The sequence below is a fragment of the Hemitrygon akajei genome, chromosome 8 (assembly GCF_048418815.1).
Source record: "Hemitrygon akajei chromosome 8, sHemAka1.3, whole genome shotgun sequence".
Taxonomy (NCBI): domain Eukaryota; kingdom Metazoa; phylum Chordata; class Chondrichthyes; order Myliobatiformes; family Dasyatidae; genus Hemitrygon; species Hemitrygon akajei.
In genome coordinates, this window is record NC_133131.1 from 53823671 (window position 1) to 53836127 (window position 12457).

The 12457-nt window shown below is 45.1% G+C and overlaps 1 protein-coding gene across 4 annotated transcripts in view; it reads right to left on the reverse strand.

The window, feature by feature from the left end:
* LOC140731909 (SH2B adapter protein 2) overlaps window positions 1–7142 on the reverse strand; it is a 172267-nt gene extending 165125 nt beyond the window's left edge. For 2 of the 4 annotated variants that reach the window (XM_073053879.1, XM_073053882.1), the window contains exon 1: window positions 6981–7142. The gene's annotated coding sequence lies outside the window, so the exon portion shown is untranslated. The other 2 variants (XM_073053880.1, XM_073053881.1) reach the window with 2 other exon arrangements.
* Between the last annotated feature and the right edge of the window lie 5315 nt (window positions 7143–12457).

Genomic DNA, 12457 nt, shown 5'->3' on the forward strand with positions numbered 1-12457 from the left:
GCACCCTTTCTATGGTTTCCACATCCTTTCTGTAGTGAGACGACCAGAACTGAGCACAGTACTCCAAGTGGGGTCTGACCAGGGTCCTATATACCTGCAACATTACCTCTCAGCTCCTAAATTTAATTCCATGATTAATGAAGGCCAATACACCGTATGCCTTCTTAACCAGAGTCAACCTGCGCAGCTGCTTTGAGTGTCCTATGGATTCGGACCCCAAGATCCCTCTGATCCTTCACACTGCCAAGAGTCTTACCATTAATACTATATTCTGCCATCATATTTGACATACCAAAATGAACCACTTCACACTTATCTGGGTTGAACTCCATCTGCCACTTCTCAGCCCAGTTTGCATCCTATCAATGTCCTGCTGTAACCTCTGACAGCCCTCCACACTATCCACAACACCCTCAACCTTTGAGTCATCAGCAAATTTACTAACCCATCCCTCCACTTCCTCATCCAGGTCATTTATAAAAATCACAAAGAGTAGGGGTCCCAGAACAGATCCCTGAGGCACACCACTGGTCACTGACCTCCATGCAGAATATGACCTGTCTACAACCACTCTTTGCCTTCTGTGGGTAAGCTAGTTCTGGAATCACAAAGCAAGATCCCCTTGGATCCCATGCCTCCTTACTTTCTCAATAAACCTTGCACTGGGTACCTTATCAAATGCTGAAATCCATATACACTGCATCTACGGTTCCACCTTCATCAATGTGTTTAGTCACATCCTCAAATAAGGAAACAACATCTGCAACCCTCCAATCCTCCAGAACCTCTCCTGTCCTCATTGATGATGCAAAGATCATCGCCAAAGGCTCAGCAGTCTCCTCCCTTGTTTCCCACAGTAGCCTTCCCATCCGGTCAAGGTGACTTATCCAACTTGATGGTTTCCAAAAGCTCCAACACATCCTCTTCCTTAATATCTATATTCTCAAGCTTTTCAGTCCTTATCCATTGTGAATACTGAAGCAAAATATTTATTAAGTACCTCTGCTGCCTCCTCCGGTTCCATACACACTTTTCCACTGTCACACTTGATCGGTCCTATTCTCTCACGTCTTATCCTCTTGCTCTTCACATACTAGTAGTATGCCTTGGGGCTTTCCTTAATCCTGTCCGCCAAGGCCTTCTCATGGCACTTTCTGACTCTCCTAACTTCACTCTTAAGCTCCTTCCTGCTAGCCTTATAATCTTCTAGATCTTTATCGTTACCTAGTTTTTTGAACCTTTCGTAAGTTCTTCTTTTCTCCTTGACTAGATTTAGAACCATATAACCATAGAACATTACAGCACAGAAACAGGCCTTTTGGCCCTTCTTGGCTGTGCTGAACCATTTTTCTGCCTAGTCCCACTGACCTGCACCTGGACCATATCCCTCCATACACCTCTCATCCATGTACCTGTCCAAGTTTTTCTTAAATGTTAAAAGTGAGCCCGCATTCACCACTTCATCTGGCAGCTCATTCCACACTCCCACCACTCTCTGCATGAAGAAGCCACCCCAATGTTGCCTTTAAACTTTTTCCCCTTCACCCTTACCCATGTCCTCAGTGGAAAAAGCCTGCTTGCATTCACTCTATCTATACTCATCATAATTTTATATATCTCTATCAAATCTCCCCTCATTCTTCTACGCTCCAGGGAATAAAGTCCTAACCTATTCAACCTTTCTCTGTAACTCAGTTTCTCAAGTCCCGGAAACATCCTTGTAAACCTTCTCTGCACTCCTTCAACCTTATTAGTATCCTTCCTGTAATTAGGTGACCAAAATTGCTCACAATACTCCAAATTCGGCCTCACCATTGCATTAATTTACAACAGCCTTTGTACACCATGGCTCCTGTACCTTACCATTCTTTCCCTGTCTCACTGGAATGTACCTATGCAGAATGGCACGTAAATATCCCCTGAACATTTGCCACATTTCTTCCCTATGTTTCCCTGAGGACATGTGTTTTTAATTAATGCTTCCAAGTTCCTGCCTGATAGCCTCACATTTCCTCTTACTCCATTTAAACGTTTCCCTAACTTGTCTGTTCCTATCTCTCTCCAATGCTATGGTAAAGGAGATAGAATAGTGATCACTATCTCCAAAATGCTCTCCCACTGAGAGACCTGATATCTGACCAGGCTCATTTCCCAATACCAGAATAAATGCAGCCTCTTCTCTTGTAGGCTTATCTACATACTGTGTCAAGAAACCTTCCTGAACACACCTAACAAACTCCATCCCATCTAAATCCCTCACTCTAGGGAGATGCCAATCAATATTTGGGAAATTAAAATTTCCCACCACAACAACCCTGCTATTATTACACTTTTCCAGAATCTATCTCCCTATCTGCTCTTCAATGTCCCTGTTACTACTGGGTGGGCAGTTAGCATTCCTACCTCTGCACCCTCCAAAACTCTGTAATGGCCACAACATCATAGCTTCACATGCTGATCCATGCTCTAAGCTCATCCGCTTTGTTCATAATACTCCTCGCATTAAAATAGACACACCTCAAACCATCGGTCTGAGCGTATTCCTTCTCTATCACCTACCTTTCGCACTGTCTCCAAGCTTTCTATATTTGTGAGCCAACCTCCCTTTCCTCCGTCACTTCAGTTCAGTTCCCACCTCCCAGCAATTTTAGTTTAAACTCTCTCCAACAGCCTTAGCAAACCTCCCCGCCAGGATATCGGTCCCCCGGGATTCAAGTGCAACCCGTCCTTTTCTGTTCAGGTCACACCTGCCCCAAAAGAGGTTCCAATGATTGAGAAATTTGAATCCCTGCCCCCTGCTCCAATCCCTCAGCCACGCATTTATCCTCCATCTCACTCTATTCCTATACTCACTGTCACTTGACACAGGCAGTAATCCCTTTGAGGTCCTGCTTCTCAACTTCCTTCCTAACTCCCTGTAGTCTGTTTTCAGGACCTCCTCCCTTTTCCTACCTATATCATTGGTACCAATATGTACCATAACCTCTGGCTGTTCTCCTTCGCTCTTCAAGATATCATGGACGCAATCAGAAACATCTCGGACCCTGGCACCTGGGAGGCAAACTACCACCCGTGTTTCTATCCTGCGTCCACAGAGTCGCCTGTCTGACCCCCTAACTATAGAGTCCCCTATCACTACTGCCACCCTCTTCCTTTCCCTCCCCTTCTGAGGCACAGGGTCTGACTCTGTGCCAGAGGCACGACTACTGTTGCTTCCCCCAGGTAGTCTGTATCCCCCAACAGTACCAATCTGGTGCAGATGTGGCTGCCTGGGAGACTGGGAGTTTCCAAGACTTCCCAGATCTGACACCGAGTACAGAAAACCTTCTTCCCAACATATCACCTTAACTGCTTGCATGACTACTTTTTAACCAGTTATGGACTTGGACTTTATGTACTTTGGTGCTCTTAAGGATCCTTCTACTTGACCTCACAAAAGTACAACATCTCACTCTTGCTCAGCTTAAACCATCTCCCATGGTGTAGATCATGCTCCGGTTTATGTTGTTGTGTGGCCAGAATATCTCTAGGTGATTGGTCACTGGCACATGGCAGGCGCATTGCTGCTGGACTGTTGTAAACATTGTCAGTCCCACACCCTCTAACATGTCAAAGGGTGCACAGGAGTGCCATCAAATACTGCCACCTACACAGCAACACATTCAGGACTTACTCCGAACAATTACATTTGAAGAAACTTTACTAGTATTTAATTATCCTAAACACCTCAGTCAAACCAGATCACAGTTCAAGACTCATTCTTTATTCTGTCCTGAGAGAATGAACAGATCGCCCTATTGTTGTAAATACAGTCCTTAAATTCTAGGATAATTCTGATGAATTTCTTTTGCACAATTCCAGATTCTGCCTGGTGGCACTGTCCAGTTAGGCCCATATGAATTTTATTCATTTTAAATGTTATTGGAATCACAGAAATGTGTGTTAAATGTACAGCTCATTTGGGTAACAAAGGATCCACAAAAATCACAACACAATAACCACACATCTATAGTATTGCAATGTATGACATCAAAAGCACACAAGACTGATAAGAAAAGTAACTGCTACAGGTGGAAAGGAAACTAGCTCCATTGACAGTATTAACAAATAAATGCTGGGCTTTTTGATTTATTGATACACATAGGAATATATTCATTTGAAAAGGGTGTCTGTAAGTCAGGTATGCATATCCCTCTATATCTCTGAAGCTTTAATGAAATGTAATAAAATGCATCACCAGCAGAGTGATTGTACATCTCATAAAAGTCTGATTGCTTCTGAAACACCCTTGCAGCATCCCAACACAAAACTCTTAACTCAGCACTAAATCAGTTCAGTCAGCACTGATAACGTAAGAAACCCTTGTATGCTGACACTTGCCAGCTAATCAAATCCTCACATAATAACCTCAACAACTATAGCAAGAAAGTAAAACAAGTTTGAACACAGAGGGTTAAAAATCACCAAAGTTGGTGAGAATACAGAAAATGACTGCCCCCCACTGTGGCATGAATGCTTCATTAGGAGGGTGACCTTCCCTTAATGGGTCTCTCTGTTGTGGTCAGGACTCAATGAAACTTGATACACCAGCTAACCACTCCCTGATCATGGGTTTCAGTACACTTGTACTTCCACAAATCAGATGCAAACTGAGTTTACACTTCCTCATTAGTTATGTCCTGCCCCAGATATTAACTTCATTTCTTTCCTCTTTCACAATGGTTCCATTCCTCACTCTGGATCCAGACACTGTCACATGAACAGAACTCTCTTCGACAGTCTCTGTTGCAATTCCCTAGTACCATCCCACTCTTTCCCTACTGGCACAAGATAGCAACAGGTTCAGCACTTGGGCCTCTGCCTCTTGGGACATACATTCCATCAAAGACTCTCTACCCTGCTCTCACAATACTCTTGGTCTTTCCCCCCCCCCCCCCCACCACCAGTTCTGTAGCCCATCAACTTACCCCACCACCCACAGGTCCCCATTCAGTCTGAACTGAAGGATGCCATCTCTGCTCTGGTATTTCCATAGCCAATGAGTTGACTGGTTTCAATGATCCAGTGTGGTTTCATTAACTGGGGTTTACATTAGTGATGTTGGTAGGAGATTCTTGGCCCATCTTATGACCATGGACAATTGTCTTGCCAACTGGTCCCCATGGCCTCTGCCCTCTTTGCTGGGTCTCCTGAATGTGTACCAGGTTAAAACTGGCTAAGCACAGGAGATCCTATTAAATGTGAAGGTTGTGAAAATAGTCAGGAACAGAGGGTATAACTGAGAAGGGGAATAACAGAGCAACCAACAGAAATTGAGGGTCTGTCTGTCTTCCCTCATAAATAGAAACTTCCCAGGGTGAGTTAGTGTTAGAAAAGCAAAAGTGGAAGTCTTGATGGTCTACTTGCCCATGGACTAAAGGAAGAGGCCCAAGAAATAGTGGATAAATTGATGGTATCCTTAAATTCTTCAGACTTTGGATCAATTCTACAGATTGGAGAGTTACTAATGCAACCTCCACCAATGAGAAACAAAAACCTGGAAATTCCAGACCTGTACCTGAAAAGGCAGAATATAAGAATCTGCTATAGAACAAATCTTTTGAAAAGCATTAACAGGATTGGTCAAGGTGATGGGACATCATTCTTAACAAACTGACTGCAATTTTGAGAATTTGCTGTAATTAGGATATATAAAGAGAAGATGGTGTGGAGTATCTGGACTTACAAAACTGCAGTGCATGACTGGAAGTGATATACTGGTGTGGACTGAGGATTGGTTGACAGATTACAAAGAAATGTGTACTTTACAGGTGGCAGGAAGTGAGCAGTTCCATACCTCAGGTTCAGTGCTGGAGAGCAGTGATTTGTATTTTCAAGATATCCAAGTTTGCAGATGACACAAAGCTAGGCAAACAGTTTGTGATTAGCAAATGCATGGCTGATGCAGTTTAGTTTCAGACCCACTTTGGTTCAATAACACGTTCCCTGAATGGAGATAGAATGTGTAAAGGGAAGATGTAATAACACAGGAGTCCTTGTACATTAGTGGCTAAAAGCCTGCAGGTACAGTGGGTGGCTTTGAAGCTAAATATTGGTCTTCAATTCAGGATCATTTGTATAAAGGAGTAAGGAATTTACTCCTACTGCACCTGTACTAAATCTTAGTCTGGATTGAGTTTTGCCCACTTGGGCTTCTGGTCAATGGAAGGATATTTGTGCAATGGAGTGAAGGTTTGTGCAATGGAGTGAAGGTTTGTGCAATGGAGTGAAGGTTAATTAGACCGATTCCCGAGATGTCGGCACTGAGATGGGCGGGAGTGGCACAAGCCGCCCAATTTTACGGGAGTTCAGTACATCCAGAATCCTGTCAGGTTGCAGCAGGGGTCTGGAGAGAAGGCAGTGGTCGGGTCAAGGCTACACCGGGGGCCGGATGTTTCTAAAACATGTTTCTAGGACATATCCCGATTGTTCGTGCGTGAAATACAAGGGACAGCGATGTCTTCGATAAGCAGCGACAGACCAACTGCCAGCATTTCACCGGACTGAGCCAACCTCCCAGGCCGGGTAACGGGGTGGGGGGAAAGCCCACAGGGTGGAGTCTGGGGGAAGAACGATCTTTATGTGCATAATACCATGAACAGTGGGTTCCCGACTCCCACACACAGGGGAGGGAATGGGGGCTCTCATACAACTGGAGGTAGAGGGGCTCGGTGCGAGGATTGGTCACGGATTAAATTAACAGTAGATCCGCGGGGAATTTTCGCCCCGACCTGCAACGAGGGATCTTTTCCCAACTCCGACATCAGCCTCTCAGCAGGGAAACCGGCTGAAAACGCTCTATGCCCGGAATGGAAACACTCACTGACTGTCTGCCACACGAACTCGAATCAGACGGCGGCTGCACCGGTCCGGACCACCCGCTGGGAGAAGGGGGAGCGGGCAGTGGTTTCCCGATATGAATAGCCGGTAGCAGGATTTACCGTGTTCAGTGCCAAGTGTTGGCTCCCGATGAGTCCGCGGGCCCAACCCCGGCGACCGTTCCCTCCCTTCCCCGCGTTCCCTCCAGCCGCTCCCCCAGCCTCGGAGAAGAGGCGGATCTGCGATGGGAACATCAGGTCGCTCTCTCAACCGCAGCCCTTTGTACCCACCTCCCCGGCGCCCACTCTCTTCGCTGGACCCCAGACCCACCTCCCGCCGTTCTTCGCATCCCTGATGCCGGGATCTCGGGACGACACCGAATGACCGCCAGTATCCTACCAATCAGGAGATCGGGAGCCGCTCCTTTCCTATTGGTTTTAAGCTATAGATGGACATGTGATCTGACCAATGAAGAGACAGCCTGGCCATTGGAAATTACATAACCACGTTTGCATCCTCTGTCTCGGTAACCGTGAAGAGCAGAGGTTGTCCCATCTTCAGAACTGATCATCTGGAAAAGGGGAGACCCCCCCCCTCCACCATCCTACCGCCTCCAACCGTTCCAAACCCCCTGTTCTCAACTGTCCCCGGAGTCGATTGCTGGGGAAAGGAGACCCGTTAGCCCTAGGTCTGCTCCCCCGGCTCTGCCAGGGTCCCGCGCCGCTCGGTCTGACCGCCACCTCCAGATGGTGGGTGTGGCTTTGCCTCTGTTGATGGGAACGGTTGGAACGTTCCATCCTGGGTGTTAGCAGATCTGTTGAGCCTCCCGTCTCTTCACTCTTTGGTTGAATACAACCTTGTATTTGTCCCGAAACTTAAGAACATTTCAAAGTCCTCCTACAAAGTCATTTGTCAGCAGCGGGCTCACTGTTGCAAGTAACAGCCACGCCGGACACAGAAAGCTCTCGGCCTGCGGTCTGTCCGCTCCTCCAGAGCCGAAGGGTCTGGTTCGGTACTGTCCTTTTCTATCACATCCCACAGAGCAATGTGTTGGATTTGGTGAACGTTGGTCCGCACATCAGAATCAGGTTTATTGTTACTGGCAATGTGTCGTGAAATTTGTTAACTTAGCAGCAGCAGTTCAATGCGGTACATAATATAGAAGAAGAAGAAAATAATAGTAAATAGGTAAATGAACTACAGTATACGTATATTGAATAGATTGAAATCGTGAAAAAAATATATTTAAAAAGTGAGCTAGTGTTCATGGGTTCAATGTCCATTCAGGATTCGGATGGGAAGCTGTTCCTGAATCGCTGAGTGTGTGCCTTCAGGCTTCTGTACCTCCTACCTGATGATAACAGTGAGTAAAGTGCATGCCCTGGGTGCTGGAGGTCCTTAATAATGGACGCTGCCTTTCTGAGACACCGCTCCCTGAAGATGTCCTGGGTACCTTGTCGGCTAGTGCCCAAGATGGAGCTGACTCGATTTATAGCTTTCTGCAGCTTCTTTCGGTCCTGTGCAGTAGCCCCCGCCCCCCAGACCAGACAGTGATGCAGACTGTCGGAATGCTCTCTACGGTACATCTACAGAATTTTTGAGTGTATTTGTTGCCATACCAAATCTCTTTAAACTCCTAATGAAGTATAGTCGCTGCCTTGCCTTCCTTGTAGCTGCATCGAGATGTTGGGACCAGGTTAGGTCCTCAGAGATCAACGACGCTGCTGCGGCACTTCAACCAGGGACCGAGGTTCACCTGAAAAGTTTACACATCACGCGAAGCAGGATGAGGGCGATTTTCAAACGGCCGAGTGCTTGAGTCCGATCTAAAGCTAAGCCACACAGGTCAAAAACCAAACAGTCTGGGTGTCCGCACTTCCCTCTGACTCGGGTTCCCAACCTGGGGTGCGGGGTGTGAGATGGAATTTCAGGGGGTGCAACGAAGAGTGGCTTGTGTCGTTGAGTGATGAGTCACGAGTCATCACTCAGCCAGTGTGCCTTGAGAAGTGGTAGCAACGTTTGTCCCAAGCGCACTCCAGTCTCCCGCTGCCGAGACGAGAGAGACGTAAACTCACTCCAGTCTCCCGCTGCCGAGACGAGAGAGACGTAAACTCACTCCAGTCTCCCGCTGCCGAGACGAGAGAGACGTAAACTCACTCCAGTCTCCCGCTGCCGAGACGAGAGAGACGTAAACTCACTCCAGTCTCCCGCTGCCCGAGTCAGCGTTGAGGATTCTCATCAGTGTTACCTGGAAAGTTACACCTCAGAGTTGAGGAGTCAGACAGACAGACAGACTTTATTGATCCCGAGGGAAATTGGGTTTTATTACAGCCGCACCAAGAATAGTGAAGAAATACAGCAATATAAAACCATAAATAATTAAATAATAATGTCAATCATACCAAGTGGAAATAAGTCCAGGACCAGCCTATTGGCTCAGGTGTCTGACACTCCGAGGGAGGAGTTGTAAAGTTTGATGGCCACAGGTAGGAATGACTTCCTATGACGCTCAGTGTTGCATCTCGGTAGAATGAGTCTCTGGCTGAATGTACTCCTGTGCCTAACCAGTACATTATGGAGTGGATGGGAGACATTGTCCAAGCTGGCATGCAACTTGGACAGCATCCTCTTTTCAGACACCACCGTCATAGAGTCCAGTTCCACCCCCACAACATCACTGGCCTTACAAATGCGTTTGTTGATTCTGTTGGTGTCTGCTACCCTCAGCCTGCTGCCCCAGCACACAACAGCAAACATGATAGCACTGGCCACCACAGACTCGTAGAATATCCTCAGCATCGTCTGGCAGATGTTAAAGGACCTCAGTCTCCTCAGGAAGTAGAGACGGCTCTGACCCTTCTTGTAGACAGCCTCAGTGTTCTTTGACCAGTCCAGTTTATTGTCCATTCGTATCCCCAGGTAGTTGTAATCCTCCACCATGTCCACACTGACCCCTTGGATGGAAACAGGGGTCACCGGTGCCTTAGCCCTCCTCAGGTCCACCACCAGCTCCCTAGTCTTTTTCACATTAAGCTGCAGATGATTCTGCTCGCACCATGTGACAAAGTTTCCCACCATAGCCCTGTACTCAGCCTCATCTCCCTTGTTGATGCATCCAACTATGGCAGAGTCATCAGAAAACTTCTGAATATGGCAAGACTCTGTGTTGTAATTGAAGTCCAAGGTGTAGATGTCTCATCAATGTTAGCTAGAAGGTTACATCTCAGAGTTAAAAATCATCTCATAATGCCAAAATCTTTATACATCCCAAATCAACCATCGAGTAATGACTTCACATTAAAACCAAACCCACAGACAATAGGTAAATTATTCAATTATACAATTTTTAAAAGCCGCATTTTGATAAAAAGCAGCTGAAATAATTCATTCGTATTTGTCTCAATGCATTAAAGAAGTTTTTGAATTTCAAAGGGTTTTTTTCTCTTAAAAGGATTTTTTCTTGAATTGTTAATAATTTTGAATTGTGTTAGTTGAGAAGGTATCATGGTTAGCACCGAGGACTTTGAATCGTGTGATGGGAGTTCATATCTCTGGTAATCATTGGAAATAGGTGTGTAAATTTAGCAGAGAGTAGCCTAATAAGTTGCGTCGCGTCCCCGTAGCATTTCCACCTGACAATTTATCTTGGTGTAACCACAGATAAGATCATAATATAATATTCAAAAGCGTATTTCTCGCGATACTTTGCTATAGGCGTGTCTGGTTGAGTAAAGCGGTCATCCCTGACTTAGTCAGATCGTTTTTCTCATATTAGCTCATATTTTTCTCTTTACCCTTAACCCTTCATCCTTCAAAAAGAAGGAAATGGAATGATGACTATGTGTGCTTCGGTTTAACTTGCACAACAGGAAATGATGCTTGCAAAAACCCCAGTGCATTCTTTGTAGCGTTGTGTTTTCCAACTCAAATCTGAAGCCATCCAAGCTTCAAGAGCACTTCAAGAACAAGCATGGCGGAGCTGATGTTGAAGGACATGATGTTGGGTCATTGAAAATCAAAAGAGCTCGCTTTGATTCACAAGGAACTCTTCCAAAATTAGGTTTCGTTTCTGTTGAAAAACCACTACTTCTTGCTTCATACCAAGTGGCATATAAAGTGGCCAAATCCAAGAAGCCCCATACAATTGCGGAAGATCTCATCAAGCCATGTGCACTAGAAATGGCAACAATTATCTGGGCAAAGAAGCAAGAAAAAAATTTGAACAGGTGCCCCTATCAAATAATGTCATTCACCACCGAATCAGTGATTTGAGTGAAGATATTTTGGACCAAGTTATCTTAGATGTCAGAGCTAGTCCTCTTAAAATCTCTATTCAGTTGGACGAGTCAACTGATGTCTCCAGTTGTAGTCAACTCATCACATTAGTGAGGTATGTCAATGATGGTGCTGTAAAGGAAGATTTCCTGTTTTGTAAAGATCTGAAAACAAACACAACTGCAAAGTATGTGATGCAGCTGGTGAAAGACTTCTTTGCCAAACATGAATTAGATATCAAAGTCATTGGTTCTGTGTGCACTGATGGGGTACCTGCAATGCTTGGAAATAAATCTGGCTTTTCTGCATTGACGAAAAAGGAGATTCCAGACTTGCAAGTTACCCATTGTTTTCTTCATCAGTATGCTTTGGCTTCAAAAACATTGCCTCCAAATTTGAAGAAAGTCCTTGATACTTGTGTGAAGATCATCAACTGGATCGGGGTTGTGCTTTGAACCATCGCATCTTCAAATCATTTTGTGAGGATCTGCGAAGTGAGCATTCAGTTTTGCTTTTCCACACAGAAATCCGTTAGTTGTCACGAGGACAAGCTTTAACCCATTTCTTTGAACTGCGGGAAGAAATCAAAGTTTTTCTGGAGGAGCACGAATGTGATCTGGTTGGGACAATGGAATCACAGGAATTCGCCCAAATGCTGGCTTACTTAACTGACATTTTCACTCGTATGAATGACCTGAGTGTTGCTCTTCAAGGAAAAGGGATAAACATATTGAAGGCTTGTGAAAAGCTGAATGCCTTCAAAGAAAAGTTACGTCTTTGGCGTCGAAGGATAGAAAGAGGTAGTCTCTCAAATTTTCCTTCAGTAGAAGAGATGGTTGATGATGCTGGATCCATAACTCCTACTGTGCATGAAGAAATTGTGGCTGGAGACCTGAAGATTTCAGAAGAATGGATTATGAATCCATATTCCTACAATTTGGAGAAAATGTCAGATGATGAAGAGCTGAAGGAAGATCTTATTGATTTGCGGACAAATCGAGCTCTTGAAATGCAATTTGAAAGCAAGACATTGGAGGAGTTTTAGTATGCAGCACTGGATATGTTCCCAAGACTTGGTGGATAAGCACTCCATGTCCTCATTCCATTTACAACAACATACTTGCATGAATCTGGATTCAGTTCTCTTTTGTCAATCAAGAATAAAATCTAGGAATCGCCTGAATCCACAGGCAGACCTGCGGATCGCAGTCAGCAAGAAAGTTCCACGTTTTGACAAAATCATGAATGAGAAGCAGGAGCAAAGATGTCATTGAATTTTATGTTCACAATTGGGATTGATTTTACTGTTTACAATTTTTTCTGA